We start from the raw sequence: 16,019 nt of genomic DNA, 5'->3' as shown, positions 1-16,019 counted from the left end.
GAGAATCGAACCCATGACCTCAGTGCAGCATGATTAATCCTTATGTGGCCCATACATTCTATGTAATAATAATTGATCACAGTGTAAATATTTGGTTAATGACTTAATTTTATACAAGTCTGCATTTACTGTTCATATTACAGTTGGGATGTCAAAAGAAAATATTACTAGTAGTGATGCTCTAACATTATCCATAAAACATTATTTATTCCTAAACATTGGTTTGGGAACACCAAGGGTTTGCACTAATGTGAACTAATGTTTGTACTTGTTTAACTACTTAACACTCCATGCAAGGGATTTGGGGCCAGATTCTCTAAGCTTCAAAAGTGATAAAATAGAGAGTGATAAACAGCCAGCCAATCAGCTGCTACCTGCCATGTCACAGACTGTGTTTGAAAAATGTCAGACAGGAGCTGATTGGCTGGCTGTTTATCACTCTCCATTTTATCACTTTTGAAGCTTAGAGAATCTGGCCCTTGAACTTGAAGGGGTAGATTTCTGTCAGTTGATTTTATAAAGCTGTTGATGATTTGACAGTTTTGACCAATGGGTTTTGAAGGACAGTAGTAAATAATGTTAAACCAGACTTAGAAATCCATTAGTTTAACTGCCAATCCTCAACAGCTTTATAAACCTGAAGGATTCTTAGTATTCCAACAAGCCTCCTATACAATATTCACAAAGTTAGGCTGGGCACACACTATGGCCCTTATTCTACTCGGCTCGGTACGGCCCGCGTGCGGCCGTACCGCCGATGTTTTTGTTCTGCACATGCGCAGAGGTCATTCTGCGCATGTGCAGCCCCCTTCGCCGCAGACGGATTTCGTCCGCCGCAAAGGGGGCGTATAGGGGCGTGAGGGGCTTCAGCCCCTCATTACCCTATGTGTACGCCCCGCGTTTCATGGGCGTTCCCATGCAAACGCGGGGCGTATGCATGGTAATGAGGGCATGACGCCCTCATTACCATGACATGGGGGCGGAAAGCTGACGTCGCCGGATGTCAGCTTTCAGCCCCCTTTCAAGCTCCCACACGGACGATTGTCCGTGTGGTCTGAGCTTGCGGGAGCTGCCGCGGCGTGCGGGCCTGCCTTCGATGGTCGTCGACCATCGAAGGCAGGGGGCAGCTCCCACCATGGTGGAGGCGTAGCCTCCACCATTTTTGTGCGGATCGCCAGCCGTCCGTGTACGGACGGCCGTGGCGATCCGTCGGGTGGGCGGCCCTTGGTTTGTGCGGTCGGAGCCCCGTGTGCGGCTCTGACCGCACCAACCAGAATAAGGGCCTATGTGATTTCAGCAAATTATATTATCACGCATATCATCTAGTGCAGGCATGTCCAACCTGCAGCCCTCCAGCTGTTGTGAAACTACACATCCCAGCATGCCTTGCAATAGATTTAGCATTCCCTAACAGCATTACTATGGCAAGGCATGCTGGGGTGTGTAGTTTCACAACATCTGGAGGGCCGCAGGTTGGACATGCCTGGTCTCGTGTGTGACCACTATATCATTGCCATTGCATTACCAATGATCTGCCGTCGCCTGAACATGCAGATATATCTGACTACATAATCAATGACTGCATGTTCATCAGGGGGGGGGGGGTGGTGGTGACATCACTGAATGATATCGTTGACAATATTGTTTAGTGTTGTAGCGCTAGATCGTTCGCCGGGAGTTTGCATAGTGGTTCTGATTCTGGTGGTGGTTCTATAAGCAGGTTTTTTTTTGCTGCTTTGCGAGCCAACTAATGCCGCCGCGCCCCCCACGCTGGATGCGGAATGTCCCCGCGGCCTGCGAATGGAGGTTTACATAAACCTCCATTCGCAGCCTTGCATGGGTGCCCAAAATCATTTGATGGTCGCCGACCATCAAATGATTTCTGTAGCTATCCCTAATCTAAATCACTCTCTGGTGACTTAGATTAGCGGCACCTTGCTCTGAGAACAGGGCGGGGCAACTGACATCCGATGATGTCCGCTTCCCGCCCCCAGAAGGCAGGAAGTCACCCGCGTTTACATGAGGACGCCCAGCATTTTCCTGGGCGCACCCATTGCTAGCGCCTATGCAAGTCTCTGAGGGCACCCGCAGTGAAGACCAGCACATGCGCATATTCGCTTATGCGCAGATCTTCAACATCAGTTGCTGTTGTGAATTTGCAACCGTGCGACCAGACCAGAATGGGGGCCAGTGTATATGCACATCGCATAGTCCCGGGCATCTATAACTTAGGAACTACAAGTATGTAAATGTAATTTTTGTGCACTTCAATAACCACTTTCAGTCAAATCTCAATACAGGTTGAGTATCCCGTATCCAAAATGCTCGGGACCAGGAGAATTTTGGATAACGGATTATTCCGTATTTCGGAATATTTTAATATTTCAATTATGTATTTTGAAGTATCTTGCATGTATGCTGTATAAACACATAAAATACACACAAATATATTTTATTACCACATAAAATACACACAAATATATTTTATTTGTTCAAAAAACAAGGTTTCAAAACATGAAACAAAATTTGTGTACTATCTCAGATATTGAATTTGAATGCCAAGCAATCATTTTCTTGCACATATATAGTGCCAGTTACATATCATGTCACCAGTAGTGCTGTTACAAATGTCCCCAGTGAGTTTTTAGCAAAAAAAAATATTTTTTTTCACTTTTTGGAATGTATGGTTTTCGGAATAATTCGGATAACGGATACTCGGATACGGGATACTCAACCTGTATATTTAGAACACACATTGCTCAGCATGCAATGCATGGAAACCTTTGCAGCTAAGCAGATCTATGTAGGGAGCAACACACTACATAGATCTGCACACCCATATATACCTGCTCACTGAAACTGTCGCAACAATGTTTTAAAAGTTACTTTACACAAAGCACACTAGGGGTGACATTCTATGCTTGCACATAAATGCGCATGTTTTTTTAGCGCACCACATCGCCGCAAATCGCACTTTTACAAATCGCACTTTTCAGTCATAATTCGCATATTTAATGTGATGCGTTTTGGAGGCTGAAAAGTGCGAATAGGTGCGATTTGCGGCGAAGTGGTGCGCTTTTAAGTAACAAAATAGTGCGAATTCTTCCGCCGGTCATGTGCGATTTTTGGACCAACCGGAGTGCGATATACAAAACTGTCTCCGCATGAGTAAGAACCCCCCAACCTATTGGCCCACCTGTGTCCCCTCCATTATGCATCACACCCCCTATATAAAGGGGCATTGGCGCCATTTCACTCTTTGATAGGAAGTAAGGAGCATGGAGAGGAGCAGTGGCAGTGTGCGTTCAGGAACAGGTGTTGGTGGCAGAGTGAGGAGTGGCAGAGGGAGCAGTGGCAGAGTGAGGAGTGGCAGAGGGAGCAGTGGCAGAGGGAGCAGTGGCAGAGGGAGCAGTGGCAGAGGGACCAGTGGCAGAGGGACCAGTGGCAGAGGGACCAGTGGCAGCAGCCAGACAAGTGTGAGAGGCAGCAGTGTGGCAGGCAGCATGGCCACAGCAAGGGCAGCCCCACACCAGGCCCTGGGCGTCCAGCCCCAGCAGGAGGAGGTGGAGGATCCGCTGGCATCCCCATCCTACAGCCAAGACCTTGATCATACCCCACACCAGCTGCAGGAGGGCCACATGTCAGAGGTGGAGGCAGATGGTGGTGAGGAGGAGGAAGACACTGCCATGGAGGAGGAGGGCTACATGGCTGGTGTTGAAAATGAGGAGGAGGAGGAGGAGGAGGAGGTTGAAGCTGGCCGCACCAAAAGTGGCAGAAAGGTGCGTTTTTCCTATGAAGAAAATGCAGCACTTGTCCGGGCTATCCTGCCAGTGTTTGAGCGTTTGCTTGGCAAATCTCACCACAAGACCACTGCACAGCGCAAAAGGGCTATGTGGAAGGACATCACCCAGGCGGTGAACGCTGTGAGTCAGCACAAGCGCCTGGTCCGCAATGTGAAAAAGAGATTCAACGACATCAAAAGGCAGTTGAAGAATAAAATGGCCATGGAGTTGGAGGAGGCCACCAAGACTGGAGGAGGAAGCCCCACCACTGTGTGCTACAATTCGTATGAGGTGAAGCTGAAGCGCATCATCCCCCCTGAGGTCCTGCCTGGCATGCACGTGGCGGATACCGATAGGCCACAAACGCCATCTAGAGCTGGTAAGTGTGACCACATGCATTCCTAAACATACATGCTAATGTATTATAACTATAATGTTCACTTGTATTGTTATGCTAAGTAAAGTGCTGCTGTGGAACTACATAGCCCAGCAAGGTCATGTACAAGAAATTGCCTGCTACTCCTTTAAAATTGCTGATAATGCTGGGCCTTGTAGTTCCACAACTGCTCACATTGATTAACACTGTAACATTCTTTCTAGCAGCCTAACATGTATGTGGACAAAAACCCAGAGGTGTACTGGTGGTTTAGCTGCCATGCCTACATAGCAAAGATTATACAATAGTTGTCATGTGTACAATAGTGTAATTTTATTAATGGCACAGAAAAATCTGTGGGTTCCAAAACAAAATGGTGCCAAAGAAATAAAGCAGTCCTTGTCCAAAGGGTATTGTCCATTATTGCCATCTCAATGCCTGTTTGCACAAAATGCTTCCCCATTGCAAGGTCCATAATGCCTGCCCATCTTTCCTTCTACAGATTGTCAATCCCGAAGTGCTCACGCATCCAAGACCAGAAGGCCCTTTGCTGCAGAATCTGCGGAAGCAGGTAAATGAACAAAAAACACACCATTACACATACAGTACACACACCCATGTCACCTCAACAATATCTCATACCACATTCAACTCCTGTTGCTACATTGCAACGGAAATGAATGTCATCTGAGCTACGCATGTGACATATTATTAATGTGAATGTTACATGCTGTATCGGGGTACATGTGTAAGTACATAACACCCCTAGGTATTTGCGTCCAGCATCTCAAGCCCTATGTAAAACAGTATAGAGGACAGTGTGGCCTATATATGCATGAGTACTTACCTCTTCTCTGTATCCACAGGTGCTATACAACTAGGGTCAAACCAAACAGATTCTTCAATGATGGTGCTAGACGAAATGGACATCATTCTTGAACCAGTCGACACCTTTGCGGCAGAGGAAGAAATACAGACCTCGTCACAGAGTGATCTTCCCCCAAGTGGGGTGTCTCCCAACCCACCCCCACCCACCAACACACCCCATACAGCCGCTTCGGCTTCCCAAGTAGCTAACTCCTTGGTTAATTTCAAGGAAAAACAGATAGAATTCATGGCCTCCCAAAGCCTCCAAATAGGTAATATCCAGGGGTACATGCGTGACACCTTCCTTCAGTTACGGAAAATGGCACGTAGTGTACGGGTAGGTGTAGGCACTCATGTGCGCATTGCTAACAGCATTGACACCCGTCTTGCTGAGCTAACTGCTGTTGTAAGGGAGCAGAATAGGCATATTGGCAGCCTGGCGCAAAGTATTGCTGCACTCACCCAATCATGCACAGCGCAGACTAATGCCTTACTAGCTATGCAGGCCCAAATCCAGCAGCTGGAAGCCAATGTGGGAGGTGGCACAGCATCCACCCTCAGCAGTGTATCCAGCACCCCAATAAGTGGCTCCCCCACTTCCCCACCCCGTCGGAGTGTTAGGACCCGTGGTGGGCTTGGTACAGGGTCTAGAAGTGGTGTAGGGGTGCCTGATGCTGGGAGAAGGTAGCTCCTACATATGTTTCATTATTTTTCCCATTCCCAATCATCTTGTAACATGCCCCCAGAGTTGTTATTTTTCACCTGCAAAAATGCAGATTGCGTCTGAGAAAGTATACAGAAGTAAAAATGTTTAGCCGCATACCATTGTGTTTGTGTATTATTTTTTAAGCAATTATTGTGTGCAGTCTAAAATATTGCAATGGTATATGACAATGGGATTGCACTAAAGTAGTGTGGGGTATCTCCTTGGCTGGCAAAGGTTGTGCATCTACATATTCCAGCAGGCTCTGACACTCATGGTTTGGACTGTAATGCTTAGAGTGTGTCAGGGCATGCTGGCACGTGTAGTTCCACAACACCAGTGAGACATGTTTGACTGCATACATCATTCATACATGTCTGAAAAGTACTTACAAGCTAGATATCAGCAAGGGATAGGTCAGCACTACCATCTGCATCCGTTGGGCTCTGTGTATTAGGCTAAATGTGGGTGGAAGCAGATGGTATTGGTCACACATTAGTTAATGAGTACACTTACAGCACAGGTACATTTTGCAGTACAGGGCACATGTGCTTACCAGAAAAGTATCGGCTGATGATGTGTGTGCGCACCAGATTCCCCCTCTGCGTACCCCTCACTACCGGAGGTGTGGTAGGTTGGGCTTCCTCAACGACTGCTGCATGCTCCTCCTCCACATAGGCAGGTTGGGACAGGGCTATGTTGTGCAGCATGCAGCAAGCCTGGATAATCATTACTACTTTGCCAGGGTGGTAAAGCAGTGTACCCGACGACCTGTCCAAACACCGGAAGCGACTCTTCAAGACGCCAAATGTGCGCTCCACCACATTGCGGGTTGCAATGTGGGCTTCATTATACCGGTGCTGTGCAGGGCCCTCTGGGGTGCGCAAAGGTGTCATGAGCCAGGAAACACAACCATATCCTGAGTCACCTAAAACACAGATAGGAAGTGATTGCCTTATATGGTAATGTATGTGTTGCTTTCAAACAGGACACAATGGTAGAAGAGCAATATGCTTGTGAAAGAGGAAACACACACATTGCAGCAGGTACAATTAGGGACAGACAGGGTATTATGTTAAAAGGTACTTACCTAGTAGCCAGCCCTCTGGCATTTGGTGGTTGGTAAATCTGTTCCAGAGGGCTGAGTGTCTCAGAATATAGGCGTCATGGCAGTTTCCCGGAAAGCCTGCACCAACACTCAGGATTTTCAAATTTGCATTGGATACAACCTGCACGTTCAGGGAGTGCCGCCCACGCCTATTGACGTAGACGTGTCCCCGCACGTGCGGTGCCCTAATCCCAATGTGTGTGCAGTCTATAGCTCCCAGCACGCGAGGGAATGCTGAGAGTCTATAGAAAGCCAACTTGTGGTCCTGCCACTCCTGCTCAGAACTGGGGAATCTGATGTATGTCCGCCACAACTTCTTTAAAGCAAGTAACACTTGAGTGAAATGCTTAGAGAAAGTGGCCTGTGATACCCCCAAGGCCCATGAGGTCACAGACTGAGTGGAGCCTGTGGCCAAATAGTAGAGGGCACACATTAATTTGTGCAGCCCAGACACTGCATAGTTGCCTTCCCCAAAAGGGTCCAAATCCTCTCTCACCTGCTCATATAAGTCCAACAGGTTAATGCGGTTCAGCCTAAACATCCCCACAACCTGCTGATCCGAGAGGGAGTGCAGGTAGTGCCGAGCACGATACATACGTGGGGTACGCAGTAGTCGGGGGGCTACCTGGATCTGGCGCGCAACTTCCTCCCTCCTGCGCAGCTCCTCCAAATGGGCCACATCACAAATCATCAACTCCAAACCACTCTGCAAAATCTCCATGTTTCAAACCCTCACAGGTGTCCTAAATGCTGTTGGGGTTTATGTAGGGGTGTTTGTGAGTGAAAATGAGGGCACCTGTGGTGAAATTAACCATGTGTGCACTTGACCAAAATGAGTTCTGTGCAAATTCGCCAAACAGAACCTGGTCTGAAATAAGTGCGATAATTAGACACCTAAAAAGTGCGATTTGCGAAAACGCATTGCATTAAATAAGCGATTTGTATACTTTCCTATATGAAAACATCTGGATGCGATATAAATGCGAAATAATCTCGCACTTTTGTTCCGCATACCTTAACGCACATATTATGCGATTTCAGCCCCTTAGCGCATCCCATTAAATTGGCGATTTCAGGGAAAAATGCGATATCGCCTTTTTGTGGTCTAATTAACGCCAAAAAAAGCAGATCTCATCCCATAGAATGTCACCCTTATACTCAAATAAAGGATGCTTCATTTTCTGTTCGTTAAGGGAGAAGCCGGCACATGTATTTTTAAGCATTGTCATAAAAAAAAAAATAATAAAAAACCTCAAATAATTTCCATTTACTTCAATTTGCATCACTGATTCTCTAGTTTAATGGGTACTTCTCATCTATCCAGTCATTAACTGTACTGATGTTCCATTTTGAAAAAAAAAAAATAAGAAGCTCAGGGCAAATTCCACTGACACCTAAATAGTGAGACATACAACAACATAAACACCGCCCCCCTCATGTTCCACTGCATGTTCAACTGCAACAATAGGTAAAGTTTAACTTGTTAGCATAAATAAACTAGTTATTGGGAAGACATATTTCTATATTAGATAAATGCTATTGGCCAGTTATAGATGTGTGCTGCTATACATGGAGAGCGGATCTGATTGCACCCAGTCATAAATATGTGATTTTGTAGGATTCTGCCGGACATCCCTCTTCAGCGAAGCGATGGTGTTGACTGGGTCACACCCCATAAATGAGTAACTAGAAGAGTGGAATATTGTGTTTGGTGTTTTTTCTTATTTAGGATAGGATGAGGGTTAGTGGTGAAACGGATTGGATACATAAGCCCAATTTAGGTATTACAGCATTCTATGCCAAAAATGGATTCATAAGCCAGACTGGGCATTACTTATATAATGTACTGGACACTGGTGGAGTAATGTTGTGGGCACAGAACTTCATATTAGTTAGGAATTGCTAGTAACATGTGCCATGCAATGAGGGCCTGTGCTGTGCGTCGCTGATACTGTGAGCAGCACCAGTGTAGTAAGGTAAAGCATACCATTATAAGTTACATATTATATACACTAATGATCTCAACCTGGACCATTAGTTAACTACTGATATATAATATAATGGTAAGTTGTATTTCTAGAATATTTCAGACAATTATCTGTTCTGTACATTTGTCTAATCCTGTTATAAACAATAGTCACAAACACATCAGACAACAATGGATACAGATGTGTCCAGTATCATCATTCCCTATTTTTCTCTATAGCAGGGTTCGCAAAAACGCGCTATAGCGCGTATTTTACCCTAAACCGGTCCCCGGGGACTCAGTTTTTAAAACTAAAGGGGTCCCCGAGGACGCGCTGTGCTGAACCTATGAGGCGACGCCGTGTTTGGCTGTCACTCTTGTGATGATTGCTGTAGTGCAGTGTGGGCTGAAGAACCTCCCCCACTAACCTCCCACTCTGGAGCCGAGCACATCAGGCCAGAGCGCCCCTCCCATACTGTGACGGCAGAGTGTGGGCAGAAGTCGCCGCTTCCTTCTGGTGCTGTGTAGCCGTTACTCGCGGTGTGCGCGTCTCCGTGCTCTCCCTCTGTCTGTCTCACTGACACAGCCCCGGGACGCTGCCGTACGCGCTGTACGGCAGCCTCCCGGGGCTGTGTCAGTGAGACAGACAGAGGGGGAGCACGGAGACGCGCACACAGCGAGTAACGGCTACACAGCACCGCAAGCAACATGGGTGAGTCACATCTAGCCCGGGCTGCGGCTGTGTGTACGGGCGGGGTGGTGGACGGAACAAGAGGCCCCGCGCAGAGAGGAGGCTGGGCACCAGCAATGATGGGAGAGGGGATGTACTAAAAGGAATGAGTGGAATGACAGTGTTGTCTGCAGATAAGGAATGCCAATTGACTATAATGGGAGAAAATGACATACATATAAATGACATTGTCTCCCATTATACTAAATTGGCATTCCTTATCAGCAGACCAGACTGTCATTCCACTGTCATTCCTTTTAGTATGTCCATGGGAGAGGACTACTGGGTGTGAGGGAGGCCGCGCTGTATGAATGAGCGCTGCAGGCTGGGCGCGGGATAGCCTTATAGGTCACTGCCATGGGCTATATGTGATTAGAAGTGGAGTTATCAGGTTACCCCCATAATACTTCATGTGTCATTCTATATGGGGAGGCGGAGGTGTAATGGGGCTATGGCAGACCTTGGACTAATGTGGGCTACCGAATGGGGTTATGGGAGATCTTAGGGTAATGTGCCCTGTTTAATGGGACTATGGCAGGTGTGTGCTGGGGCTATAGCAGACCATGGGGTATCTTGTGCTGTGTAGTGGGGCTATAACATACCGCAGGATAATGAGGGCTGTGTAATGAGTCTATGGAAGACTGCAGGGTAACATGGGCAGGCTAATGAGGCTTTGGTAAAATAAAGGGTAACTTGGGTAGTATAATGGGGCTATGGCAGACCTTAGGGTAATTTGGGCTGTGTTATGGGAGTATGGCAGACCTCAGGGTATTGTGGGCTGCGTTATGGGGCTATGATAGACCTTGTTCCAATGTGGGCTTTGTAATGGGGCTATGGCAGACGTCAGGGTAATGTGGGCTGTGTAGTAGGACTATGGTAGACCACGGGGTACCGTATGATATGTAGTGGGGTGTGCCGCTGTGTAACGGGCTTTGGAAGACTGCAGGGTAACATGGGCTGTGTATTGGGGCCCTGGCAGACCATAGAGTATTTTGGGCTGTGTAATGGGTCTATAGCCGACCTGACGTTAATGTGGGCTGTGAGCTTTCTGTACTACAGCTGTGTGGATTGATATGGACATTATTTGGAAATTATTTCATTCATTTTATTTCTGATTCTGTGTTGTGTTTGTGTGTGCTTGTGACTTGTTTAGTTTTCAGGTTTATATAGTTTCTAGTATATATGTATCTTTATGGGAGTGGGCCAATTGATACATCCCCCCGACCCACATGTGCCATGCTGGGGAGAGGAGGCTTTATTCCGTTGGGACCCAGAAAAGGTCAGGTAGGACCCCGATTTTTAGAAGTGAAGGGTCCCCGGGACCCACTTTTTTGGGTGGTTTTCGCGAACACTGCTATAGTACAGTACTTATTCCAGCATTACAACGGGAAAGCAAAGGTGGCAAAGGGATAAGTTATGAAATAAGATGATGGTCAGAGATGGGGAAAGAGAAATTGTTGAAGTCAGTAATATTACAATGTTAAATGAAGACCAAATCAAGTGAGTGTCCACTCACATGGGATATTTAGGACATCCATCTGGAGAGACCAAGTGATGATGTGAGAGTAAAGGCCCCATACACTACAGCAATTTGGGCCCTTTTCATCTGATTTTGATGCATTGGACCGATGGGGTCCTTAAAGCGTTTAGAGAGTGGTCAGACATTTAAGTCACCTAAGATACGAAAGGGAAGTGCTGAAGTGAGTCAGGAAGCAAAATTATCAAGGAATTTGGAGCTTGGGCCAGGAAGACAAAATAAATTACAGCTACTCAAAGGTCAACAGGTTGGACAAATACAGAGAATGACAGAGACAGTTCTGAGGGTATGAGTTGGTAGGAGTAAAAAGAGGATAGAATAACCGCAATTCCACCACTGTGGTGCTCACTGGGCTAGAGGGTGTTAGTTTCTCCGGGAGGAGCGAGCCATGGCTGAAGTGGTTCTAGAGGCAGAAAGCCACGATTCAGTGATGGCTAGGAGATTCAGGGAGATGGAGATGTAGAGGTCATGGGGACCAGTGTATTACAGACAAATTACAGGGACAAGAATGAGATTATTAGGTTTGCTGTAGTTTGGAAGAGAGAATGGGTGATGAAGAGATTGTAGGGATTGTTTCGGCTACTGAATGAGGAAGCGCAACTGCAGGTGGTGGACAAGACGGAAGTTCAGTGTGAGTGGAGATGACTGGGGGAGAATGAAGATTGCGGGATCAGTGACTGGGTAGCAGGACCATGGTAGAAAAAAAGTGATTGATAATGGGGAGATACTGTAGGAGACGCAGGGGAGAGCACTAGAGAAGTGAGAGACAGAGTAGTGTAGAGAAGGGGAATGGGGGGGTGGGGGAAGGGCACTAGGTTGAGAAGAAGATTTTGTTGCCGTTGGTTATGGGAGGATATATAGAAAAGGGAAATGTAGATGAGGGTAAAATAGAAACGGAAATTTTGGGGACCTCTCACAGCAAAGTTGGCAGTCAAAGGGTTAATGAAAAGGTTTGCTTGGCAAGTTTCACAACTATTTTGGCAAATTCCCTTTTCACTTAAAGGGTTAAAACAGATGACTACCAAACAACCGAGAAGCCGGTGAAACAAACTCATTAGCTGTAACAGTATAGTAGAACGATTTACATGACTTAAAAAATAAATATACTTTGCTTTTACACACAGATGAATGTATTCAGTAGAAACAATTTCTTGTACACCGGAGAAACCCGATTCATTTTTACCCAGGGGATCTTATATGGCTGATACAAGACACAAATCAAAATATTGCACTTTAATCCAGTAATGTGACTATTCAGCATTAAGGAGCCACAGACTGTAGCTGACGGTAACAAATGCAGCCCAATCATGAATGTGATGATTAACGTCAGCTGTATTGTGGAAAACAAACAGTTGGACAGGAAATGCAGCAGTGAATCCAGAAAGGACAAAATAATGAAAAATTCAGGAGCCAAGAAAGTTACATTTAGGTAGAACATAATTTAACCCCTTCGCTGTTTAGGAAAAGTGGTCCTAAGTGCTGCAGTGCTTCAAATGGGCAGTGTGTGCTTGTTGGGGGAGGAGGGCGCACTTACCTAAAAAGTCCAGGAACAGAGCATTTTCTCCCTGATGGAGGGTCAGATAGGCATCCCTGCCTGAAGGGGGTGGGGTTTGTTGATGTTATGAGGCTAGATTGAAAAGTAATGCCTCCATGGCTATAAGTTTTTTATTTGTGAACATATTTGAACACAGTTTTTGTACATAACTCAGTTTATCCTCTATGTAATGCACTAATCACTTTTCAACGTCCCCATTCCTTTTCACGCATGTGAGCCAACGCTTGATGAGTCAGGCAAACCCATCGGAGAAGGAAGCTGGTGGTTGTTGTCAACACCAGGACCGAACGGCAGCTTTCACCTTCGAGTTGAAGTTTTGACCTCTAAGGTGCACTTTCATCTTTGGGAAAGTGCACTGACAATCAAATGATTTCTCCAGGGCTTGCAAATATAAGTCAGTGAAGACTTGCCGCGTCCGGACCGAAGACGGGGCGGGCGGCTTCCGTCATGTGACGTCAGACACCCGACCCGACACACCGCGTCACTTCGGCATTTAAATGGGAACGCCCATGAAACATTGGGCATTCCCATTTCGGAGCACCGCCACCACCCCGTCCCTCCCTCCCCTGTGTAAGTGCCACACAGACAGTGCAGATCAACAAGGTGTGCGCGCACAGAAGCTTTACGCATGCACATAACTGATTTTGCGCAGGGCACAACAATCGGTCCCCCGTGCGAATGTGCTGGGGACCAAGTGGATCAGAATCTGACACATGTTTAATTTCAGATCAAATTTTCAAATGATAGCAAAAAAAATGCTCATGTTCCAAAGCAGTGGTTCTCAGACTCGGACCCCACACAGTTCACATTTTCCAGGTCACCCGACAGGTGCCCTCATTACTCACTGACACGTTTTAAAAGATCCACAGGTGGAGCTAATTATTTCACTTGATAGTGTGAGGAGACATAGAAAACATGCATTGTGTGGGGTCCTGAGGACAACTTTGACAACCTGTGTTCTATAACATGCTACCATAAAACAACACATTATCATCAGAAATGATGCAAGAAAAGGGTGGCAAGACTGTGACTTGGGTTAGAATAAAAAAGTGTTCTTTTAAGTGTTTATCCCTTTGAGTCCCAAGCGAATTTGTCAAAATAGGTGTGCAAATTGCCAAACATTTCTATTCATCATAATGACCTGTAATGTTACCTTATATAGGAAATATACATTTTTTATTTACATTTTTATAACAAATGTGAGTATCGCTGGCATTTTAAGCAGTTACAGTATTTGGCACATCTCTCAAAAAAAGAAAGACATTGGCACTCAAAGACTTAATAATAATAGAAGTTATTCCAAACAAAGGTATTACAATAAGGTTTTAAAAGTTCTACCATTGTGGCATTGTTTGCAGTCTGTTTTTGCAGATAACTAATAAAGATCCCAGAGTATTGAATTGAACATCTTGGTATATGGCATTTTTACAATTTTGCATATATCTATATACTGTATCTAGTGACTAGTAAACAGAGTTATAACCATTAATGCCCATTCAGCTGCCAACGGATAATAAACCAGAGCCTGTGTAACGTGTACTGACATCAAACAGCAGATAACAGCTGGCCACATACGACCGGCATAAAACGAGGTCCCTTGATACGGGTTAGTCATGGTGGCAATGAATGAGTTTGTAGCTGATTAAGTCCATTCATAACGTAGCATGAACTTACTTTCATTAGCCTTTGAATGAGATGCATGAGAAATACTTCAAGCGGGTAACGTGCTGTATTGTTGCAACGCCCACTCCATATCGCTTGGTATAAGCTCCCTCCAAGTTGAAACAGAAAAGGATCAGGGTTGCAGGCTTCTAAGATCTGAAATGGTAAAACACTGTATTAGAGTGAAAAAAAAGGTCTAGAACACCTATATTTATTTATTTATTAACAGTTTCTTATTAGCAGACGCAGCGCTTTACAGAGTATAGTTGAACATTCACATCAGTCCCTGCCCCAGTGGAGCTTACAATCTATATTCCCTACCACATGTACACGCACACACACAGACATTCTATGGTTAATTTTTTAGGTCATTAGCCAATTAGCCTACCAGTATATTTTTGGATTGTGGGAGGAAACCAGAGTACCCGGAGTAAACCCACGCAAGCACTAGGAGAATATACAAACTCCGCACAGTGAGGGCCATAGTGGGTATTGAACCCATGACCTCAGCACCGTGAGGCAGTAATGCTAACCATTACACTGTCCGTGATGCCCCATATAGTATATACACACAAAATATTGTAGTCCAATAAAAGTTTAGGTCATTAAATATATAAATAACAGCAGAACACCAATACTCTGCTAAATATCAGATTACCAGTGTTTTAAAGAGATAAACAATGTAACTGATTTCCCCAATCCTCTATCTACTGTACTCAGAGATTACCTTCTTATGAACAGTTACGGTATTATGCAGAAATCCGATAGGACCACAGTGTCTAGGTCAATAGGTCGACCACTACTGGTCAACAAACAATGGGTCAACACATAAAAAATTTTGACATTGCCAAAAGTCGACACAAGCAAAAGGTTGACAAGTAAATGGTAAGTGGGCATAGGGGGAGAAAAGAAAAGTGTGCCCAAAGCATGGTGAGCAATGCAAGGGGACGCGGTACTCTAATACGGTGTCCACGGCGACAAATGCCACACTAACTGGTGTCGACCTTTACCTGTGATGACTATTTCCAAGTTGACCTTTTGTCAAAGTCGACCTAGACCATGTCAACCTTTTTAAAGTGTCGACAATTAGTGGTCAACATATTAACTGTCAACCTAGACACTGTCCACCTATTAATTAATCCACACCCATCGAAATGTATGTGTATCAATATCCTCTGTTACTACATATGTCATCTCTGTAAATACTGTGCACTTATAATGGATGATACATTAAATGAAAGATATATTTATATTAAGGTCGGTAATTATAAACACTTAAGAGAGATAAAGTACTAGCTAATCAGCTTCTGCTTTACATTTTTCAGACTGTGTTTAAAAATGACAGGAGCTGATTGGTTGGTACTTTATCTCTTTTATAATTCTATCTCTAGCCAAGCTTTGGTAAGAAAAACACTCCTAATTGTATAACTGAAAGAATATAGTATAATAAATTATTTTAAGTATCTTCATTATAGGAAGCATTATGTGCTTGAATCAGATAATAGAATCTACAATGGATCAACTACAGGTTGTGTATCCCTTATCCAAAATGCTCGGGACCAGAAGCATTTTGGATAACAGATTATTCTGTATTTTGGAATATAATGATTTCAATGAGGTATCCTAAGAACAGGACCCATTTGTGAACACAAAATTGATTTATGTTGTATAAACACATCAAACACAAGAAATACACACAAACATATTTTATTAATGCATGAAACAAGGTTCCA

The 16,019-nt window shown here is 45.0% G+C and overlaps 1 protein-coding gene across 3 annotated transcripts in view; it reads right to left on the bottom strand.

Annotated features, from left to right (window-relative positions):
• The window catches only part of OTUD7A (OTU deubiquitinase 7A), a 260,840-nt gene that overhangs the window by 134,493 nt on the left and 110,328 nt on the right, over positions 1 to 16,019 (bottom strand). For 2 of the 3 annotated variants that reach the window (XR_014473489.1, XM_083183758.1), the window contains exon 3: positions 14,299 to 14,442. The gene's annotated coding sequence lies outside the window, so the exon portion shown is untranslated. Of the gene's footprint in view, positions 1 to 14,298; positions 14,459 to 16,019 lie in introns of all 3 variants that reach the window. The other variant, XM_083183759.1, reaches the window with a different exon arrangement.

The sequence above is a fragment of the Crinia signifera genome, chromosome 4 (assembly GCF_055691185.1).
Source record: "Crinia signifera chromosome 4, ASM5569118v1, whole genome shotgun sequence".
NCBI classification, from domain to species: Eukaryota; Metazoa; Chordata; class Amphibia; order Anura; family Myobatrachidae; genus Crinia; species Crinia signifera.
Note: the sequence above shows the minus strand (reverse complement) of the source record. Positions and strands in the feature narration are given on the sequence as shown.